Source organism: Eptesicus fuscus, chromosome 4 (genome assembly GCF_027574615.1).
Source record: "Eptesicus fuscus isolate TK198812 chromosome 4, DD_ASM_mEF_20220401, whole genome shotgun sequence".
Taxonomy (NCBI): domain Eukaryota; kingdom Metazoa; phylum Chordata; class Mammalia; order Chiroptera; family Vespertilionidae; genus Eptesicus; species Eptesicus fuscus.
The window spans coordinates 59,742,399-59,766,761 of NC_072476.1; the positions used below are offsets into that span (position 1 = coordinate 59,742,399).

The 24,363-nt window shown below is 38.0% G+C and overlaps 1 protein-coding gene across 1 annotated transcript in view; it reads left to right on the plus strand.

The window, feature by feature from the left end:
* Positions 1-4,352: 4,352 nt before the first annotated feature.
* KIAA0825 (KIAA0825 ortholog) overlaps positions 4,353-24,363 on the plus strand; it is a 353,187-nt gene continuing 333,176 nt past the window's right edge. Inside the window, exons 1-2 of the mRNA XM_028139797.2 lie at positions 4,353-4,397; positions 24,212-24,358. The gene's annotated coding sequence lies outside the window, so the exon portion shown is untranslated. The remainder of the gene's footprint in view (positions 4,398-24,211; positions 24,359-24,363) is intronic.

The window sequence follows — 24,363 nt, forward strand, 5'->3', positions numbered from 1 at the left end:
AATCTGCATTATAATTTATTTTATCAGCAGCCATGGGGTATCATACAACTTTGAGAATATAATGTATCTTATAAGTTATATGCTATTAACTAAGATAACTAAGGGATTTATTAAAAAGTTTAATTTATAAATTTGCATTTAAGAACTAAAATTTTTCCTCAAATAAGTTTTACTGATTTGCCTTTTAATTAACACATGCTTATTAAAGAAAATTTGAAAAATACTACAAAGTATAAAGTTTAAAATCACTTCTAAATTCCTTCACCCTGTAATACCACCGTTAATATATGGGGATGGGGAAAGGAGTTTGACTTGAAGGTTTTATGCAAGTGTATGAAAAGATATATATCATGAAAATTAAATATTATACAGTTCTGTATCTTTTTATATAAAATTATATTGTGATCACTTTTTCCATGCCACTGAATATTTTTCACGGTTTTAAGGCTCTAATGTTTTAGGGCAAACCAGTAGTTTCTTAATGTTTGTTACTCAAGTGAACTATTTTCATTTTAAATCTACTTTTTTATTTTATTTTAAACCTAAGGAAAATAACTTTTATACTTCCCTCTAGGAATACAACCAATATTGTTACTTTGAATTCAAGTTGGGAAGATTGTCATGATTTCTGTTACCTAAGAAATTTAACTGGGAAAGGACGAAAGTTCTAAAATTAAATAGGGTCAGTTAAAGTGTTGGATCTTTGTTTGAACCAATATTGCAAAAGGTAGACATAAATCCCAATACTCACACTGTATGAGTCAAATACTATTTGGCTCTGAATGCTATAACATCAAGTGCAGTTTAGGAATTTTTTATCCTTCTGGCTTTGGCTGAATTACATTCCAGTGGCCTCTGGATTTTCTTTTTTATTTTTAAAGATGTACAGTCTGTTTCCTGCCAATCCTTCAAAGGTATGGGATGTGTGTGTGTTTATACAAATATAAATTTATTTTACTAAGGTCTCCAGTGGCGAGACTTGGGGGATGTTCTAACTTCAATGACATTACTTAGAAAAGAAACAGTCATCAACAAGCTCTTAGATGGTATATTTGACAGTACAGGAAGGAAGTGGAGAAGCAGCAGCAAAGCAACTATAGTGAGGAAGAAATGATAAGCTAAGAGGTTTATGGAGATATATCCAGTACTGTACAAGGAACAGACAGGACTGGAGATGCTAGCTTTAGGGATAAAGGGGCCCTTAAGGAAAACAAGAGGTATGACGCTCAGGGCAAAAATAATGAATGGACAGTAGATACTGGTTAGTCATGGGGGCAGGAGAGTGCAAGTCACACCTGCTTCAGTATCCTAAGAACTTTGTATTACTTACTAGGAGCATAAGGTCTAAGGTTGAACAAGCTGTATTTCAACTGAGCTGTGATCTACACACTTCATATATTTTAGTTCATTTCCTTCTCAACAATGCAAGTGCTATTTACCCTTCATATACAAATTAAGGATATTGGAGAACCTGGGACATTAAGAAACTAACTCAAGGCTACACAGCTAGTCAATGGTGAAAACAAGATTCAAAAGCCTAAATCTGTTTCTGCAAAAAACTGTATGCCTTTCTGCAATATCACTGAGTTAATTATCAGAATTTTGTCAAATTATATTGTGATTAAAAGTATTAAACAAAGCAATCGATTTTCAGTTAGTGCAAGAGAAAAATGCATTGCATGAAAAGGAATCTACTATGAGGGTAGGGAGACATTTAGATCATCAATATCACTGAAAATATTTAAACAATTATAAAATAATTTCAGAAAAATAACACTAACATGTAAAATTTCAAAGCATTTCTAGAAAGTCAAGTGCCATTTTTTAATAAAAAAAAAGTTTTCATTATTTCTCTCTCAAAATGGATTTGGTATTAATCACTAGACTAATTCATATGGGCTTTTCTTCATCAAAAAAAATTTTTTAACTATTACTCAATGATAAAGTAACAATTGCTAACTTTAAAAAACTGTATTATTTCAAATAATTTTGATATAAAGTAAAAACTATGTTAACCTAAAAGCTTTAAGGATATTTTTACTTTTAAGCAGCAAGATGTCCTTAAAAGGTAAGAAACAGTATTTAGTGTATTTTATAGCATATATTTCCCATTAGCATATTTAAGGAGAGTCAATCACAATAAGTAAAGATAATATTCCATTTTAGTTATATTTTTGAAAAATACGGTTCTTCACTATCTTTAGCTTTTATTTTTCGGAAGATCTATGGAATTGTTGATTTTATTTTTAAATTTTTTTAAGTAGTGAAAAGACTATCTGCCGGAAACAAATCAGTTTCACTAAAAGAGATGTTGACAGGAAGCCAGGAAGGCCGGTCAACAACGTTAATTGCTCTAACCACTCACCCTTTAGTTGAGATATTGTTAGCTGAAGCAGCCTCCACCTTTGTTTGTCCCATGTAAGTTTCTGTTATTTCCTGCCTAAGGGCTACATGTATATTTCTGTTTATCCTGACTAAGATGGTTTCCCCAAAGCCTCAATAAAAGGGATGGCAGAGCCAGAGCAGTAGTGAGTTCTCCCACTAGAGGTGGACTACCGCCTGGCCCCCCATTTCGCCAAATTGAATTTCTTCAAGTCTCCATTCATTTGTGTGCGGCCCTTCTCCAGAACTTGAACCCTGAACTGGAACCCTGGACCACGCGGGATGTGGAAAGGGATTCCTACAACTATCTTAGAATAATCAAGAAAATACTGTCTAATTAATGAAGCTATATATTGGTTTTCTAAAACCTAATGTTTTTAGACATTAGTGAAAGTTGTGGATAACTATTATGAAATCTTCAGAGTTTTGAACTTTGATTATGAAAAGTACCCACATTTGAGCACCTTTTCAAAGACTTACACCTGATTTATGTTCTTTGCTTTAGGGAAGCAGGAAAATATTCAAACATATAAATGAACTTAAGTATATAAGGCAAGAGAAACTGGATTTAGAAAACAGCTCTAATAGGGGCTTATTTGCATTATTGAAAACTGGCTTTACAATAAAAAATCATACATTCAAGTAGTTGAAAATGTATGCATTCAAGTATACATTTACAATATATATTATACTTTGGGTTAACTTAGAAGACATGATCAAATTAACTCCCTTATAAAAATCTACCCCAAACTCTCAATTATATACTGAACACCTGCAATACAGGTTAAACTTTTTCTAAAATGGGAACATCTTGCATATCAAAAGACACTTCTAGGAACTGAGGCATAACGTACTATCAAACGAAAAAGTTCAGAAGGTGCACTGTGTCTGTCATTCGTACACTGTAAATACTGCTTAAAATTTAATTCCTAATGTTTCAATGGTAAAATTTCCTTTTATTTTGTTGATCTAGAATAGTCATTTGTTTAAAAATAAATAAAGAGCTTGGGGCTTCCAACATCAAGCTCCATCTAATTTCTGGGTCACATTCTGATAAGGAGCACCTGAGACAGGCCAATTTTTTTGCCACTATTTAATCAGAGGCTTTGGGAGTGGAAGAAATCTCAGAATTACCACTAAGTCTTGTTCCCAGCCTTTTTAAGTAGCTAAAATATTATAACCCACAGGCACATGGACCCTCCCCACCTTCAGGGGAATGCGTGTGTGCATGTGCCTGTGCGTGTATTCATATTTAAAGACCTAGAGTAGTTGCTGCAATAACACTTGACCATGTTTAAAAATTCTACTAGGAAGAAAAGAATGACACCCTTTTCCTCGTCACAGGGAGGTGGGCCTGGGAGATCCCAGCCACCTGCTGTGACGCGAAAATACAGAAAGCAGCCAAGAATCTGGGGCTCTGGGAGAAGCGTCCCAGTCGGTTCTATGGAAACGAGAGACGCAGGTGGCCTAGCGCCTGGCTGGCTGGGGACCGAGCTGCGGAGCTGCGCCAACAGGAGGCGGGGGAATTGCTCGGCCCAGCGCCGCCGAGAGGGGCTGGGGCCATCGCCTCCGCAGTGCCGGTGGAGCAGGGCGGGGTCTGCCACTACCGCGCACCCACGCGGGAGCCCAGGCGGGCGAGTGGGAAGAAGAGCGGCTGCCGCGCACCCCCGCCCCTTCCTAGCGTCTCCACGGGGAACGGCAGAAACTTCGGGGGCGCGGAGGAAACATCCCCACGGAGTCAGAGTACACTGTATCTTCCGAGTTGAGGCCCTTTACCTTCCAGGCCGGACTGTCTTGCTTCCTTCAGTTGGTATCAGTGGCGACCAGGCAGACGACTGCTGCGGCAGCACTGGCTGCTCCGCTAATCCGGGCGCTGGGAAATAATTTCCCGCCGCGCGCTCCGTGGCCCCGGAAGCTATTGTATCACTTCCGGTTGGTTGTCAGTGACGCTATCCAGCCGTTGTCAGGTGGGCTGGCCTGGCTCCTGCTAGATCCGCGCTGGAGGTGGGATACTGGTAAGTGACTTTTACGCGTTGCCGCCGGGGCCGGGTTATTTCCGGTCAGGGCACCGTACAGCATCTGGGCTGGGCCAAGGAGTGAGCGGGAGAGGGTTGAACCAGGAGTCCCCATCCATCCCTGTGGTGCTTAGCCCTCTATCCTGCTCGAGAAGGCCCTGGGAGCGCGGCTTACCATCTTCTCCACTTGCAGTATCCATCTCCAAGTTGGAAATTAACCTCCCGTCTCCAAATGTCCCTCAGCAAGGGTGAAGACCCCGTGTACCGCAACTTGGTTTACTGCCGAGTGTCTCTACTAATAATCAAAGAGTGTCCTTACTCTCCCGTTGTTGGCCGGGTTTCTCCACCCTCGATTTTCCAGCGCTGATTTTTACGATACTTTTCCTGAATACTGTTTCCATTGCCCTGGGTGGCAGTGTCTGAAAAGCTGGCAGTCCTGGACACATTTTACAAACATTTTGGAAGTGGGGTATGAGGGTCGTGCCTGATCTAGAATTAATTCAACATCCTCGCTGCTGTTTTGAATTGGGTGAGAATGGTCTTTATTTTCCCTGCTGCTATGAGCTCATGAGGTAGAGAACAAGATTAAAATTTAAACCGTGGACTTTTAAATGCATGCTTTACCTTTTGGAAACACCAGTGATCAGAAAGCAGGTGCACTTTCTTGGAAGGAGTACTGGCTCGCCGCTCCCTGCTTCCTCAATAATGAAGGATTCAGGAGAATTTTAGATGGAGGCCTGGGGTAGCCAGAAAAGTTGTAAAGAGGCAAAGTGCTCATTCAGCCGAAGATTTAAAACAAAACATTATGTAGTCAACCTTGGTGACTCTTGTCTTTCTTGAGTAATGCAGTTTCCTGAGGTAAGTAGTTTTCACTCACCACCTTATATTTAAATCACTTTTTTTTCCTCCAGAAAAGCCAGCTGATTTTTTTTTTCTCTACAACAGCCAATTGCAAAACAAGTTCCAGGGATAACTTTACCAAAAAGAAAAATGCAATAAATATGTTCAATTCGAGGCCTCTGATGCATCAGCAAGTGCCTTGTTACTTTTTTAAAGTAATGCACCATGTTTAGAACAGCACATGGACCTCCTAATCTTGACTAATAATAGTTCAACAAATTTTTATAATCTCCTTTCATCTGAGTTTTGCCATTTTTATCAAATCTTGTGTTTTCCCTTTATGTTTCCAGTTGAAAGGATTGTAATAATTTAATGGAAGTTACATGTTTCCATATAGCAACATGTTTTTAGACAGTGATTTTTAAACCATTGCTCTTGATTTGTGGTATCTCCTGTCAAATTAATATAGCCAATCACTAATACTAACCACAAACAGTTATTGTCTGCCAAATACTGTACTTTCATTATTTTATTTAAACTTGTTCCAGTTCTACAAGAAAAACCATATTATCCCTATTTTGCAAACATTTTATGTTGAAACTCCAAGATGTGTTATTGAGACTCGAAGACATTCCCACAAATTATACAATTAAATGGCAATTGACATTTGAACCCAGTCTACCTGACTATCCACTTGGCCCTGTTACTATGCTCTCTACTTCCTCTCATAACAATCATAACAGAATCATTTTCACTCTCAGGTAAAATTGGATAGACAATATATCACATTCTTGCATTAAGGAATTAAGGGGTTAATTTTTTATGTTAATGTATTAAGGATTAAGGAATGTTTTAGGGATTTTAGGAATTAACATAGGATATGACATATCAATAATCTGATTTCTTTTCTGAGTTGATTCTTGGCCAGTTTTATTATCCTAATTCAAACAAATATAAGCAATCTAGAGATTATCAGTATATTAGTGACTCTACGTCCAGAGCATCAGCTATCTCTTTAGGCAACTTTTTACACATATTTATATACATATGTACTTATGCATGTGTGTGTATGGAGAAAGAGAATGATCACAAATTCATGAAATTAAACTTTGTAATGCCCTGTCAAGAACTGTTATTTGCTGGTTATTAGCAAAACTGTTCTCTCCTGCTCATATAACCCTCAGACAGATGGTGATTATCACACATTTTAAGGGAATATGCTTAAACATACCCATTCCAATATTCTACATAATGTAGAGAAATAGAAATAACCTAATTGTCAGGGAATTCACTAAAATATAGTTGCAATGACCAATACTGGAAATAACAGAACTTAATTCTAAAGAGTATCTTGTTTTATTGAAAGACTATATATATATAACTATATATATATATATATATATATATATATATATATATAAAACTAGTCTCATCCTGATGTGTACTTTATTATATTGTATTAACTATATGAAAGATATTTGCTTTGCATGCCCCACAGGTAGATCTCAATGATTATTTTTTTAATTGATTTTAAAGAGAAACAAAGGAGAGTGAAAAAGAGATAGAAAAACATCGATTTGTTGTTCCACTTTATTTATGCATTCATTGGTTGCTTCTTATATGTGCCCTGACCCGGGATTGAACCTGCAATCTTGGCCTATCAGGACCATGCTCTAACCCAGTGGTCGGCAAACTGTGTCTCGCGAGCCACATGCAGCTCTTTGGCCCTTTGAGTGTGGCTCTTCCACAAAATACCACGTGCGGGCGCACATGTACAGTGCAATTGAAACTTCGTGGCCCATGCACAGAATCTATTTTGAAGAAGTGGTTCTAACGCCAAGCCACACTCAAGGGGCCAAAGAGCCGCATGTGGATCGCGAGCCGCGGTTTGCCGACCACTGCTCTAACCAACTGATCTACCTGGCTAGGGCAGTGATATTTTGTTTTTAACTACATTTCAGTGAATTATGAAGGTTGAGATATCAGTTTTTTCATTATCTCACACCCAGCATCTAGCATTGTGCCTGACATATAGTAAGTAGGGGCTCAATAAACACTTATTGAATGAACAATTCCATTTTAAAATGTGCTGTTGTTGTTTTTATCTTATATGTGTGTTTTTTAAAAGGGACTTATCACATAAATAAATGCATATTTATTGATACTCACTTTGCCCTGGAAATATGTCCACTTCAGTCATCTAAAAAAGGCAATGGTAAAAAAATAAAATTAAAAAGGCAATGGTGGTATCCTGTAAAGAAGATTGGATAGTGAGACAGGCTATAAGAGAATACCTAATATTTACTGTTGCTTACTTTCTGCTATTTAGTGTTACATTGAATCCTCACAGCACATTTATTATCCTCCTTTTACAGTTTAAATAACTGAAACAAAGATAAGATCTGTAAATCATTATAGGTTACACACAATCTTGAAGTATCAGACCTGTGATTTGAAACAATGCTAACACTAAAGGCCATATATTCACCACTTTGCTATACTGCCTCGAATTGGGTTTTAATACTGGCTCCTCTCCTCTACTAACTAGGCACATGTATACACAGGGAATTTTATTTCTCTGAAGATCATATTTCTCATCTATAACATACAGGGGTTGGATTAGATGATCTATCAGGTCTCTTCCAGCTCTAAAATCCTCTGACTTTAGTTGGCTCCCAAGTATTAACTGAATACAGCAGTCCTAGTGTACTAGAAAACCATGAGTGGAGTTTTTACCTGTATTTATTGGTGTCTCCAACATTGGTAGATGTACAGTTATGTTTTTCTAATAGAAAGAACAAGACCAAAAAATTAAAACACACACACACACACAACAAAAAAAAAACACACCTCACCCATGCTTTTTGCCAGTAAGACCCCAGTAAGTCAATGAACTTGTGAGCTTATGTTTTCACATGTAAAACATCTATGAAAATGCTGTGAGGGTTAAGTGAAATGATATATAAAGCCTCAAACACACTGTCTGACACACAGTTGCCTTTAAGTAAATATTGATTCCCTTTCCCCCTAATCTTGTAAGCATAAAAGAAGATTGGTCGATATAAAAATGCTTTGGAAAGGTGACAAATCTTTCCTCTTGTTATAAACACAAATAGGTACTATGAGGAACAATTTACATATGACCATTGAACACAAAACATGTTGGGAACACAGACAAAAAATTTTGCTTCCAGGAGGACAAATGAGGAAAGACATCATGAAGAAAGTAATGGTGAGGATTTCAGTAAAGGGGCAAGATGGAAGAATTCCACTGGAGGATGAAAAGGTGTCAGAAATGAGAATAGTGACTAATTCACTTCAGATAAGTAGAATGGGTGAAGGCTAATAGTAGAGGTAAAAAAGCCAAGTTCAGGGAAAGCTCTGGATAGCAGTGTGGTCAGGTTCAAGACATTAGGCTTCTTAATAAGCAATGATTTGTGGGTATAGCCAGGATAGTATGGGAGGCTGGGCTTGGTATTCGATTTCTTTCTTGTAGAAATAATACCATTTGTTACAGAAATATAAGAATATACAGATAAGCCAAAAAGAAAAAGAAAGAAATGAAAACTTGCCCATAGTTCCACTCCAGCCCCAGGTCTTCACTTGCCCACTTACTCCCACTGGGTCCCCTCTTGGCGGGGGAACATCCGTCTCTTTCCAGTGAACTCTGCTTAGGCTGGCCCAAAGGTAGGAGGGGACTCTGAGAGCCATTTGTCCCCTGTTTCTGGGCCTCCACCCTGAGGGGATATGGACTTACCCTGGGACTGGTCCACAAGGATGGAGGGTGGGCCCTGGGACCCAGCTGTGAAGGCAGCGGGGTTCTGAGTCTCTCTCATGGTCTGAGGTCTTCTCACTCCTTCTTGCTGTCTCTTCCGTGTCTCCTGCCCCTTCCTGATGTCTGTGACTGTAAGCTTGCTCCTCTCTGAGCCTCAATTTCCCACCTAAAGTCACAGGGTGGACTGGATAGAGGACCCTTAGGCTTTTCCTTCCCAGGAGTAACTCTAGGATCCCCTATGGTGGGGTTAGACTTAGATCTGCCTCCCCTTCCTGTGCCCTGGTCCTCCAGGATCACCCTTTTCTGTTCCACGACTTTCTGTGATGCCTTATTTACACAAAACAAAACAAACAAAAAAAAACACACAAAAATCCCACTCCCTTTCTAGCTTTCGAATACTGTTGAGTTACTTCCAGGCTGCTCAACATCCCTCTCTGCCAGGCACAATGCAGACTACCGCTAGGCTGTGTCCTTTCATAGGCTGGGAAACAGGGTTTTGTCATTAGAAGTAATGATTCTGCAGACTGCTGACTCACCTTCTCAGGTGGTTAAGGGAGGTTTTTGAGTGGTGAACTCAAAGACCGAGTTGAGACAGGAGGCAAAGGCAAAAAATCAGCATAATTAAGTTGGAAGTGGGAAAAGAACACTGCCTCCCAGCTGCCATTGTTGATATGTTATTGGAGACAGGTTTTTGAAATGATGCTCCTGCTATAGCCCCTCAAACTTTGATTAAAATACAGGGAAACCAGGGGAGAGGCAGCTCAGGAAATATTCTAAGTGCTAGGAGGGTGCCTATAATATTTATGCTTACTCACACCGAGTCCCCAGAAATTGAGAACAAACATATATAGCTGTTTAAATCCATTGCAGATTTTTTGCTGAGTAAATTTCTCATGAAAATTATCTAAAACTAAAAAGAAAAAGACCATTCTAATTTTGATTAATTAGGCAAAAGAGCATACTGTGGAACAGCTGAATTCAGAGACCACATGAGCATGAGCTCAAACTCATGAACTTATATAATATGATCTTGAAGAAGTTACTTAAGTTCTTTGAGCCCCAGTTTGTTCATTTGTAAAATGGTAAAATTAACTTTATGGATTTATTAGGATTAAATGTGATAATGTGTGAAAGCACAGAGGCATCAGAAAAACTAGAGATCGGTCTCATATTTTTGGTTGTTTAATAAAGTTGAATTGTTTTAAAATAAGGTCTGTGGCTCCAGTTGTGAAGTCAAACAGACTTGAGTTCTAATTCCAGCTCTGTCACTAGTTGTGAAACACTGGGGACACTGGGAAAGTTGCTTTTCTACTCTTTCCTTATTTGTAAAATGGGAATAGTAATAATGTCTTATAGGGCTTTTGTGGCGATTAAATGAAATAATGATGAATAAAGTTTAATATAGTGGCTGGACTTGTAAGCACTTTATTGGCTCAAATCAAAGAAGCAGATGCCAAGAGAGGTTTATATATGCAAGAGGTTTCTTGGGGAAAGTGCCTATGATAAAGATAAAGGTGAAGGGCCGAAACCGGTTTGGCTCAGTGGATAGAGTGTCGGCCTTCGGAACAAAGGGAACAAGAGTGGGAAGAAATTGCCTTCAGGCCTCTTTCCCCAAGAAACCTCTTGCATATATATATGATCAAAATGCAGGTTTGACAATCTGAAGCAGAGGAGGAAGGAAGGCAGGGGAGGAGGGTAAGTAGAATCTCAAACTGCTTCTTCAACCAGGTCCATGGACAATCCTTGAGCTAAAGTCACGTTAGAGGAGAGCCATGTCATCCCAGCACTTGGTATAATGTTAGTTATTAGTAAAAATAACAGTTGTCACAAGCTATAATTTAGAAGTGTTTTTAAATTTCAACTCTTCATGTTTACAGCCTGTCCCGACCTCCCCTAAGAAAAGTACAATCCCTGCTGCCACACATTGACCTTATCATTTGAGGCACATATCCTCAGATGAAAAACTTCTTATTTATATATATATATATATAAATATATATATATATATATATAAAAGGCTAATATGCTAAGTGTCCATCCAACCGGTAGCTATGATAGGCACTGACCACCAGGGGGCAGACACTCAACGCAGGAGCTGTGGAGCTGCAGTGATTTGGCAGCAGCAGTTCTCAGGTGACACACCCTGAAACCAGAGAGGAGGGAGCCTGATTCCTCACAGGGCCACGCAATTCCACCTTCAGCCGTGGGGTATGTTGCTGGGGCACTGTCGGCCCCGAATCTGATTTACTGCACACTTGCGTTTGCGTTCCACATCCTTTATGACAGCAACTTTGCAGAGTGCCCTCTCCCACTCCAGGACCCCTTGGGGGATTTCAGAGAGCTGGTTTCAGCCTGATCCCCACAGGCCAGGCCAAGGGACCCCCATCTGCCAGAGGGACCCCACTCACTCCACAGACGCCCTTCGAGCCACAGCGCCACCCCAGGTGCAGCTGGCCAGGGAGAGACCACAGGAGGTTGGCTTCAGGGCGTGTCTGGCCTGTCTTGCCCAGTCCCGCCCCACCGGCCACCTTGTAATTAATTTCCTTGCAATGTGCACAAATCCATGTATCGGGTCACTAGTACTTTATAATACTTTTTTTTTTAGCCCAAGAACTGTTAAAGGAATCAAAAGATGTCTTCCAAGGAACCGTTGAAACATGCAAACAGTAGCTAAGCAACTGATTTTTTCATATTACATAATTAAACACAAACGTGTCTAAATTTCTAAATTCCACTGTTTAAATTCTTAACAGCTGAGTAATGTTAACAACCATAGCCTGAACTTGAATTTCTGTTTTCTTTCTTAACAAAGATACCTCTGCAGTTAAAAAGATCAAGATATTATAGTTTTGTGCATCTGTCATCCCTACCCCTTTTGTTGTTTTTAATAAGCAATTGTAGAGATTAATCAATTCAATGCTTTTCAAATGGCAGGTCACAGCCCCATCAATTTGGTGACTATTAGCCTGCATTTTTGTTTCAGCTATGTGTGGCTTCAGGTTTTGGACATAAAATGTGTTTGTTACTGTGAATCACAGTTGAATTTTAAAGCAAAAGATTTAAATCAACTTAGTTTATCTTACATTAGGACTAAAGAGGTGATTTAACTTGTCCACATAACTCAGGAAACTTATGACTTGAACCAGAAGCTAGTTCTTAAGAATCTAACCTTAGAGCTCTTTCTTTTGTATCATGCTTCTAGGAAAAGTGTTCTTATTTCCAAGAAGAGGCTTCTTCTTTGCTCTACTTAGAGCACATAATCACTAATTGGTTAATATGATAGGTTTTTTTCCTGTCACTTTCATTATTTTTTTGCTAAGACTTCCTCTTCTCTGACTGGCCATTAGGTGTAAGAAGTTGTTTCTAGCATTCAGCAGCGATGCTGAATTTACTGTCCATTTTCCCGTTGGGGAGCGCAGCTAATGCAGCAGTTTAATACTTACCTGATTTAAGTTGTGTGTTTTTTTAATCCTCACCCGAGGATATGTTTGGATATGTCTCCATTGATTTTTAGAGAAGCATTGGTAAGTTGCCTCCCATACTCACCCCGACCCGGGATCTAACCCGAAACCTAGGTCCTGACCAGGAATCGAACGGGAAACCTTTTGGTGCATATAATGTCTTTTATGAAAATAGCTTTGACCTTGAGAACCCCCTAAAAGAATATTGAGGCTCCACTAGGGATCTGTGTACCACACTTTGAGATTTCTTATTCAGCTCTTTCTTTGTACTTCCTCTGTGTCAACCACTAGATTAGGTTCTGGGATGCAAAAATAAAGAAGGCACAGTCCCTGTTTTAAGATCTAGTGGTTGAAAGTGGTAAGCAAGTTAGTGGCTGCAGATAGCATAGAATGAATGACAAGTACCCTGACTGATACATATTCAAGGGAAGGAAAGAGACCAAATTTGTCTTCATGTGCTTGCAGTTTGGTGGGAGAAATCACAAAACTAGCTACATAATGCCAAGTGCTATTAAGGAAATATCTCTACTGACAAGGCAAGGGAGAGACCTTTATATTCTCATTTAGCAGTAAATGGGGTTTCATTATCTCCACATCCTCCCCAACACTTGTTATTTTTTATTTTTTGTTTATAGCCATTCTGGTGAGCTGTGAAGTTGTATGTCATGTGGTCTTAATTTGCATTTATCTAAGGTCAAAAAGATTGACACCTTTGATTTCTTCTAAGATTTTTATATATGTTGGCATTTATATTTAGGTCTCTGATCAATTCTGAGTTAATTTTTTAACATCTTATAATGGAGTTCGACTCCATTCTTTTGCATGTTACTATCCACTTGTCTCAGGAACATTTCATGAAAAGGCCAGTCTTTCCCTATTGAACTTTCTTGAAACCCTCATCAGAAATCAATTGGATATTGTATGGGTTTATTTATGGACTCTCAGTTCTATTGCATTGATTACATGTCTATCATTATGCCTATCCTGTCACACAGTCTTGGTAATTGTAGTTTTTTAATAATTTTTGAAAATGGGAAATGTGAGTTCTCTAACTTTGTTATTTTTCAAGATGTTTTGGTTACTCTGGGTTCCTTGCACTTCCATATGGATTTTGAGATCAGTTTGTTAATTTCAGCAAACTAGGCAGCTGGGATTTTGATAGAGATTACATTCAATCAGTAGATTGGGAAGTTTTGCCACATTAACAATATTAAATCTTTCAACCCATAAACATGGACTTTTCATTATTTAGGTCTAATTCAGTCCCTTTCAGCGATGTTTTATAGTTTTCAGTGAACAGGTCTTACAGTTCTTTTGTTAAATTTTTTCTAAATATTTTATCCTATTTGGTACTATTATAAATTAAATTGTTTTTCTAATTTTATTTTCAAGTTGTTAATTGCTAATGTATAGAAATACTATTGATTTTTGTTTATTAATCTCATATCCTGCAAACTTTGTTGAATGTATTTATTAGCTCCAATAATTTGAGGGTTTTGTTTGTTTTAGGATTCCTTAGGATTTCCTACATACAAGATCTTGTCATCTATAAGTAGGTAGTTTTACTTCTCTCTTTGCAATCTGGATATTTACTTTTCTTGCCTAATTGTCCTGGATAGAACTTCCAATATAATGTTGAATAGGAGTGCTAAAAGTGGACATTCTTGTCTTGTTCCTGATCTTTAGTGAAAAGCTCAGTCTTTTACCATTAAATATGAAGTCAGCTGTGGGTTTTTTATAGTTATCCTTTATGGAGTTGATAAAGTTCCCTTTTATTCCTAGTTTGTTGAGTTATTTTTATCATGAATGGTGTTGAGTTTTAACACATTTTCCTTCCAATATACTATCATGTACTTAAACTATCATGTATTTTTTTATCCTTTATTCTATTAATAAAGTCTATTACATTGATTCATTTTCCTGTGTTGGATTCAACCTTATATTCCTGGGATAAATTTCACTTAGTCATGGTGTATAATTCTTTTTTATACTTGTTAATATTTTGAGTATTTTTGCCTCTATATTTCTAAGGGATATTGGTCTACAATTTATGTTTATTGTAATTTTTTTGTCTTGTTTTTGGTATCATGGTAATACTGGCCTCAGAAAATGAGTTGGGAAGTGTTCCCTTCTCTTCTGTTTTTTGGAACAATCTGTGAAGGATTGGTGTTAATTCTTCTTTCATTTTTGGTAGAATTCACCAACCAGTAATGCCATCTGGCCTTAGGCTTCTCTTTGTGGGAAAGTTTTTGGTAATTAATTCAATCTGATTACTTGTTATAGGTTTACTCATATTTTTAAAATCTTCCTCACTCATATCAGTACTTTGTGTCTTTCTAGGAAGTTGTCTGTTCATCTAGGTTATATAATTTGATGACACAATTGTTTTTAGTATCTCTTTATAAATCTATTTCTTTAATGTCAGCAATAATGTCCCCTCTTTCATTCCTAATTTTAGTAATTTGAGCTAAAACTTTGTCATTTGAACATATTTTCAAAAAATCAACTTTAGTATTCATTATTTTTTTCTATGAATTTCCTATTCTTTTTATTTTATTCCCAATCTAATCTTTATTGTTTTCTTCCTTCGGCTTGCTTTGGGTTTTGCTGGCTTCTTTTTCTAGTTTCTTAAGGTTTAAGGTTAGTATACTGATTTTAGATCTTTCTTTTTAAATATAGGCAGTTAGACTGCAGTTTTATGTTCTTGTGGTGTGTTTGTTATCAGAATAATACTGTCATAGAATGAATTAGGAGGGTTTCTTTCCTTTGTTTTATGAAAGTCTGTAAAATGTTAGTATTATTTTGTAGAATTTACCTATGAAGTTCTTGCAACTCTTCCTTGTGGGAAGATTTTTGAATTAGCAATTCAATTTTTTTACTTGTTTTAAGGTCTATTCCATTTTCACATTTCTTCTAAAGTCAGTTTTAGTCATTTATGTCTTTTTAAAGAATATGTTCATTCCTAATGTGTAGACATTAAAATGTGTCTACTAGTACTTTGTTGGCATAAAGTTGTTCATTGGTTGTCTTGTAATGCTTTGATTTTTATATGTTCAGTAGTGACATATTTTTCATTATTTTGATAATTTGTATCCTTTGTTACCAGTCTAGCTAAAGGTGTGAGATTTTGTTGATCTTTCCAAAGAACCAACTTTTTATTTTATTTTCTCTATTGCTTTTATCTTTTCTATATTATTTATTTCTGCTGTACTCTTGTGTTGCCCCTCTGCTTACTTTGGATGTGCTTTGCTCTTCTTTTTCTGGTGATTGAATCTTATCTATTTGTGATCTTTCTTCTTTTCTGAAATAGGTGGAATTAATAGATTTCCTTCTAAACACTGCTTTTTCCGTATCCCATAAAATATGACATGTTATGTTTTCACTATCATTCAGTAAAAAAATACTTTCTAATATCCCTTATGATTTCTTTTTTGACATTGTTATGTAGAAGTGTGCTCTTTAACTTCCAAATATTGGTTTGTTTGTTTTTTAAGATTTACTTTTGCTATTGATTTCTAATTTACTTCTGTTGTATTCTTAGAACACTTTATACTCTCATTTCTTTAAAATTTATTGAGACTTCTTATAACATGGCATATAGTCTATTTTGAAAATGTTTTTTGGAATTTGAAAAAAAAAGTGTACTCCTTCGTCACTGAGTGAAGTAATCTATATATGTAAGTTAGATTGGACAGGGGAACAGTATTTAAACATTCTAAACTCTTGCTGATTTTCTGTTTGGTGTTGTCCATTACTGAGAGCAGAGCTTTGAAATATCTAACTATAATAAATAATTTATTTCTTCTTTTGATTCTTTCTTTTTTTTCCTCCATTGATCTTGGTGCTTTGTTTTAGGTGACTATACATTTATATCTTTTTAATGTATTTTTCCTTTTATCGTTTTTAAATATCATGTTTTCCTCAAATATTATTTCTTAAAGCCTGTTTTGTCTAATATTAGTGTAGTAACTTCAGCTCTATTATAGTTACTGTTTGCATGGAATATCTTTATCTATTTTTGTATTTGAATATAAAATGTTTCTTATAAATGACACATAGTTGGATCTTGCTTTTTAAATCTAGTTTGACAATTCCTGTTTTTTTTAAAAAATGTTTTTTATTTTAGGGAGAGGAAGAGAGAGATAGAGAGATAGAAACATCAATGAGAGAGAAACATCAATTGGCTGCCTCCTACACGTCCCTAACTGGGGATCGAGCCTGCAGCCCAGGCAAGTGCCCTGACCAGGGATCAAACCAGTGACCTCCTGGTTCATGGGTCAATGCTCAACCATTGAGCCACACTGGCTGGGCCTGCTTTTGATTGAGATTAAACCATTCACATGTAATGTGCTTATTGGTATAGTTAGGTTTACATTTTCCATTATGCTTTACTTTTATATGAATCCTATCTTTTTTATTCCATTCTTCTACAATCACTGCTTTTTTTTGTATTAAATGAATATTTTTAGTGTATCCACATTTAAATTTCTAGTGTAACTTTACCTTTTAAAACTTATTTTCTAAATGCTTGCTCTGGAAAATACATTCTACATTTTAACTTACCACAACCAACTTAATACCATCTAGTTAATATCAACTTAATTTTGACAAAATATAGAAACTTTGTTCTAATGTGGGTCTATTCCTTCCTCCTTTTCCTGCTATTACTGCCATATGTATTATATCCCTACATGTTATAACTAAATAATACATTATTATAGCTATTGTTTTGTACAATCTATGCTTTTTTTAAAAATTAATGAAAATAAATGAAATAATATTTCAGAATCTTTCATATTAACTTACATTTTTACCATCTGGTGTTATTTTCTTTTTTTGCTTTTAAATATATTTTTATTGATTTCAGAGAGGAAGGAAGAGAGAGAGAGGGATGGAAACATCAATGATGAGAGGAAATCATTGATCAGCTGCCTCCTGCACATCCCACAGTGGGGATCGAGCTCATAACCCAGGTTTGTGCCCTTGACCGGAACCGAACCTGGGAGTCTTCAGGATTTCAGAGAGGAAGGAAGAGAGAGAGAGGGATGGAAACATCAATGATGAGAGGAAATCATTGATCAGCTGCCTCCTGCACATCCCACAGTGGGGATCGAGCTCATAACCCAGGTTTGTGCCCTTGACCGGAACCGAACCTGGGAGTCTTCAGGACCTGAATAGAACCTGGGACTCTTCAGTCCACAGGCTGCCATTCTATCCACTGAGCCAAACTGGCTAGGGCTCGTGTTATTTTCTTATAGATTGAAGAATTTCCTTTACTATTTAAGACAGATCTGCTTGCATCAAATTCTCAATCTTTATTTTGTCTTCAGTTTTTATTTTTTAATTTTTTTTTTTAAATATCGTACTTTTTTTTTTTAATATATTTTATTGATTTTTTTTTTACAGAGAGGAAGAGAGAGGGATAGAGAGTTAGAAACATCGATGAGAGAGAAACATCGATCAGCTGCCTCTTGCACACCCCCTACTGGGGATGTGCCCGCAACCAAGGTACATGCCCTTGACCAGAATCGAACCTGGGACCCTTGAGTCCGCAGGCCGACGCTCTATCCACTGAGCCAAACCGGTTTCGGCTTGTCTTCAGTTTTTAAAGTGATGGTTTTATTTTGCCTTCAACTTAAAATATAGTTATTCTTTTATTTTTTAAATATATTTTACTGATTTTTTACAGAGAGGAAAGGAGAGGGATAGAGAGTTAGAAACATCGATGAGAGAGAAACATTGATTCAGCTGTCTCCTGCACACTCCCTACTGGGGATGTACCCGCAACCAAGGCACATGCCCTTGACCTGAATCGAACCCGGGACCCCTCAGTCCACAGGCTGACGCTCTATCCACTGAGCCAAACCGGTTAGAGCAAAATATAGTTATTCTTAATATAGGATATTTGGCGGACAATTTTTTTTCCTTCAGCATTTTGAATTTCTCATTCCCCTGACTTTTGGCCTCCATGGTTTCATTGATGCTTACCTGTGTGTGAAGAGTTAGTTTTCTCTTGATGCTTATAGTTTCTTTGTCTTTGTCCTTTAATAGTTTGATTGTGTTATGTCTAGGTACCTATCTTTTTTTAAATATTTTTATTGATTTTTTACAGAGAGGAAGAGAGAGGGATAGAGAGTTAGAAACATCGATGAGAGAGAAATATCGACCAGCTGCCTCTTGCACACCCCCTACTAGGGATGTGCCCGCAACCAAGGTACATGCCCTTGACCGGAATCGAACCTGGGACCCTTGAGTCCACAGGCCGACGCTCTATCCACTGAGCCAAACCGGTTTCGGCTAGGTACCTATCTCTTTATATTTGTCCTATATGGGGTCCTTTGAACTTCTTTGATGAGTAGATTAATGCTTTTTATCTAATTTGATATATTTTTGTTTCTTATTCACATATTTTTTCTACTCCTTTATCTGTCCTCTCTCCTTTGGGATACTATTAACATGTTTTTTGATATGGTTATGATTGTCCCCAATGTCTCTGAGTCTTTGCTCATTTTAAAAAATACTTTTTTCTCTCTGTTTTTTTTTTTTTTTTTAGATTGGGTAATTTACATTAACTATCTTTAATTCACCAATTCTTTCTACAGATCATTATGAATATGCTCTCAAGTCCCTCGTGAATTATCTTTTCATATATATTGGACTTTTTAACTTCAAAATTTCCATTTTGTTCAAAAATTTCTGTCTCCTTATTGAGAATCTTTATTCTTTATTCATTGTCTTACTTTTTAAAATATGGTTATCTTTGCTTCTTTAAACAGATTTAAAATAGCTGCTTTGAAGTCTCCTTAAATTGAACTTCTAAGGACACTCAAAATGTTGCTATTGACTGCTTCTCCCCCCCTCACCCATTTCTTTGCATGCCTCATAATTTCTTGAAAACTGTACATTTTTAGATTATATATTGTCACAGCTCTGGATTCTGGTTTTGTAATCATTGAATGTTGTTGTTGCTTTGATTGCTGGTTTCTTTGTTTAGTAATTTGCCCAAACTAAATAAGTGGCAGCAATCTCCCCTGTGATGTATGGCCACTGATGTATCTGGGTTTTCTTTTTTTTAAGATTCTTGTTTTGAGTTTTACATTTACCTTCCTAGGACTTGCCCCTGTGGCTGTGTAGCTTAAATAATAAGCCGATGGTTGGGCAGTGGTTGTGATTAAACACTTCAGGTCAGTAAGTCGTCTCTCATCTCCTCATGGATCTCTGTAATAGAGGAATGCATTTAAAGTTTACAGTTAACAATTGTGTCCCAGCTTTTGTTTTCTGCTGGGCTCTTTCACATTTCCTCTGTGCCCATGGTTGTTCAGCCACAGCAATCTCTGCTAGCTTTGTTCCTCTTTAGTCTCCATTGCACATACTCAGCCTTAGCCAAGAATATGCTTGCCCCAGTTATGACCATGACCTTGGGCTAATAGAGGTGTGTGGCTCTCCCTGCTTGCTAGCTTCTTAGATCTTCACTTCCACTGACACGGTGATGGGCTTAGACATTACCTACCACTCAAACTCAAGTAAGCCCCCTTTGACCACAGCAGATTCATTTCCAGTCCTATGATCTTCCCCACCCTGGGAGGACCTTTGTGCTGTCTGAGCTGTGGTTGATGGTTATAAGAGTAGCTCCAGGCCAGAATGCCACAGGGTCCTTGTGTTCTTACCTAAAAATTAGCAGTTTTTCAAATGTGAATGTTTCTCAAATTGTTATATTCTTTTGGTCAATTTCTAGAGCACCAAAATAGTTGTATTTGTCAATTTTGTCTTGCTCTTTAGTTTCTTTTTTGGAAGAGTATTTGCTAATTGCACTCAGCCATAGGTGGAAGTCCTGTTTCTGGTCTTTAATTATGTATACTTTTTTTTTTTTCTTTACTCTCTTAGGATGATGGGAAATTTACACATTCTATTAACTGATTTGTCTCTGTTTTCTTTGGAGTAAATTTTTGTTTTACATTGATCTCAAATGTGGGGGGGGATGAAAAGATTTTCTTAAAATGCCCAGTGGTCCTTGGCTTTGCGTTCATATTAGAAAAGAGAAAATAAAAAAGCTGCCTGGAAATTATATTTGGATGGCACTGATTTGACTTGCATGCTTTGCTTTAGAGTGAATAGGTGGAACCATGAATATACTGGAAGTCAGCTAAGGGCCGGAAAGAGGCCATCTTGTTTTGGGGGGTACCTATATTTATGCTATGTTTTCTACTTTTCTAGACAATTCATTTCCTCAAACATAATTCATTTCCTCTCATTTACTTTTTTTTTCTTACTCAGAGTAGATATTTAACGACAAAAAAGAAAGTAGTTGCTTGTATACAAAGATAGAGAAGGGAGAGTCAGGACAAATCTTCAAGTGATTGCATATTTTAGCTTCACTCCTTATTCCACACTCTGCCAGGGATATTAGCTCATTCTTTTAATTGAGGTGCTCCCTGCATACATTCTATCATTTGGCTTTTCCTACTCTGTTTCTGCTATGAATGTTTGTTCATCTGTCTTACCATGTAAAAATTTGTATGGAGGGCTTGCTCAGTCTCTTCACAATTATGGATTTACATCCTCTCCCCCCCACCCCTTTATTATCTTTTTAAGGGAATCTCTAGAGGGAAATGGGGAAAAATACACACTCATTGATCTTCTTAACCAAAAATTTTGTGCACATATTTTTAAATTAGAGGCCCGGTGCACAAAATTTGTGCACTCGGGGTGGGGGCGGGGGGAGGCTCCCTCAGCCCAGCCTGAACCCTCTCGCAGTCCAGGAGCCCTTGGGGGATGTCTGACTGATGGCTTAGGCCTGCTCCCTGCTCTCCGTGAGCCCAGCTTCTGGCTTAGTGGTGCTCCCCCTGTGGGAGTGCACTGACCACCAGGGGGAAACTCCTGCATTGAGCAGGATCGAGCCAAACCATCCAGGGAGGGATGCAGGAGGTTGGCCAGCCAGGGAGGGACCACGGGAGGGCTCCAGGGCATGCACGGCCCATCTTGCTCAGTCCTGATCAGCCAGACCCCAGCAGCAAGCTAACTTACTGGTCGGAGCATCTGCCCCCTGGTGGTCAATGCACATCATAGCGAATGGTTGAGCGGCCTTAGTATATCATTAGCATATTACACTTTGATTGGTTGAAAGGACGACCAGATGACTGGACACTTAGCATATTAGGCTTTTATTATATAGGATGGTTGCAATGCTGTCTGGATGCTGTTTTCACTTTTCCATTTTAGCATGTTCTACATTGCTGTACTTCATAATTATTGTTTGTAGTTGATTATGAACATACTTTAATGAAACAGTTTGTTGTGTTTTTATTATTATTATTATTACTAGCAGCCCGTTTGCACGAAGATTCGTGCAATAGACCTTCATTCACCTGGCTGCCTGCACCAGTTTTCTGCCAGCACCGGGGACCCAGGCCTTGGCTGTGGCCACCGCCTTCTGCCTTCTTTCAGGGTCGGGGCTTGGCCCCGGGCAGCGGCCTTGGCTCTGCTGCACCCCAGCCTCCCTGCTACGGATCGTAGGAGCTGACCCCCCGTGGTTGCCTGCAATCCATGCAGGCTCCCTGCTGGTGCCCAAGGCCAGGAAAGCCTCCGCCCCAGGCTTTCCCAGCCTTGGGCTCAGCCACACCCAGCGTCCCTGCTACAGATCGTAGGAGCCGACCCCCTGGTCGTTGCCTGCGATCCGTGCAGGCTCCCCGCTGTTGCCCAAGGCCGGGAAACCCTCCACCCGAGGCTTTCCCGGCCTTGGGCTCGGCTGCACCCAGCGTCCCTGCTACGGATCCTAGGAGCCGACCCCCTGGTCGTTGCCTGCGATCCGTGCAGGCTACCTTTCGCTCGGGCGGAGGCTTTCCTGGCCTTGGGCTCCGTCACACCCCAACGTCCCTGCAACAGTTTCCTGGTGGGCATGGTTGGTGGGCGTGGCTTGTGGGTGTAGCTGAGGTACGGTCAATTTGCATATTACTCAATTATTAGGTAGGATGATGATGATGATTATTATTATTATTATTATTATTATTATTTTTAGTTACTGCCTCCTGTTTCCTTACCTTTTCCTCCATCCCACTATCATGTACATATACCTTTCCTCAGGTAACCAATGTTAACAACATTGACAGTTTGTGGAACAGTAAGTGCTACTATTTTCCTTTGGTCAAGCTGATTGAAAGCTATCAAGAAGGACAGTTCACCCGAGAGCAGGCTGACATTGTCATCAAGAAAGTAATCTGAGTTATTTGTGGGGTTTCCAAGAAATGCTGTGATTTCTGCTGTGGAGTTAGGTGATGTGTTGTATCTCTATAATGGCTTCCCAGTGTTGGCATCTCCACTTTAGTGAACCATATTCCTTGTAATAATTCATCTATTTCCTTTTGTTCAGCTTCATTTCCCCAAGTGGTCAAGTTGTGTGTGAGAGTTTTGTCTGTTTCTGATGGAATATAAACTGGAAATCAGCTTGGGATAGTAGATGTTAGTAACATTAAAGCACTTGTTTGTCAGACACCAAAGAAAAGCCAAAAATTATATTTATCAAAAGGAACACTTGGGATCTTCTTCATATCAGTTTTCTAGTCAACCTAGGCCTAACCAAAAGAACAATTTGACTGATTATAGATAACAAAATAGTCTTTTCTATTAAAAAGTACATTTATTGCTTATTGCTTATTTTTTCTTTTAGTAAGGCAAGATAAAGAAATAAGTATAGATTTTTGAAATGAAAAAGTAAAACTCATTACTTGTTCATAATGTAAAACTACAGAACATACAGAGTTTAGTAAATATCCTGGATAAAAACATCAATATACAAAAATTATATGGATACATATATAAATAAAAATGAAAAAAGCTTTGTAAACAGATATTGTCTAAATTAACATTCAAAATATGAAGTGCCTAGGAATACATCTAACATAACAAGAAATATGCAAAACTCCCTTGGAGAAAATAGAAAAGCATTACCGTGTGACAATAAGACCTCAATAAGTGGAATGATATGTATAATGCACATGACGGAAAACTAAACATTTTGCAGGTGCCTAATTTGATCAATGCAATATCAACCAAATTTTTATCTGTTTTGATGGGGAAGGGAGAATACTGGATGAAAGAGTCTAAAAGTATATGGAAAGACAAAGGGCCAATAGCTAAGAATAACAACAGTGTACATTGGTGCAGGAAAGACAAGTAGTCTGGTGGAACCTTACGAGTGAAAGTGTATTCTGTGGACCCACCCACAGCATTGGTGGAGTTACCTGGGAGCTTGTTAGAAATATACAATCTCAAGCCCCAACCCCAAATCAATTGAATCAGAATCTGTTTTAACAAGATGACCAGAAGAGTGGGGAAAAAATGGTTTTAATAAATTGTTGTGGAGGAACTGGTAACTAAACAGGAAGAAAGTAATTATATTGAAAGGCACTGCTTGTTTTATATCCTGCAACCTTCCCTTACTCTCTGTGATCCACATTTCTTTAGGGACATTTGAAAAATCAATGAAAATAAAAAGAATGTTTTGAATATGCATTTTCATAGGAGCCTCTGTTATCCATGTGCTTGTAAGCTGTGGATCACCTTGTTAATAAGGTTTTCTTAGGTGCTGCAACTTCAGCGTGTCTTTGTGTATGTTTAGCATCTCTTGGATCAAGCTTGTATGTCATAACCTAGTGATAGTACTGTCACTACCAATGTACTAATGTTGTGACTATGTCCCCTCAAATGTGGCAGTGACAGAGTGTTATCTAATTATTTTATAGGTGTGTTTTGTATATTTTGGAAAAAACTCTGCTGAAGATCCTAAAGAAAGGGTAGTTCTTTTACCAACAAACAAGAAGGAAATAACTTTCCACCTACTTAGAATTGGAAGACCAGTTCATTCTTAGCATCTTCTGAAACAAAATTAGGTAAG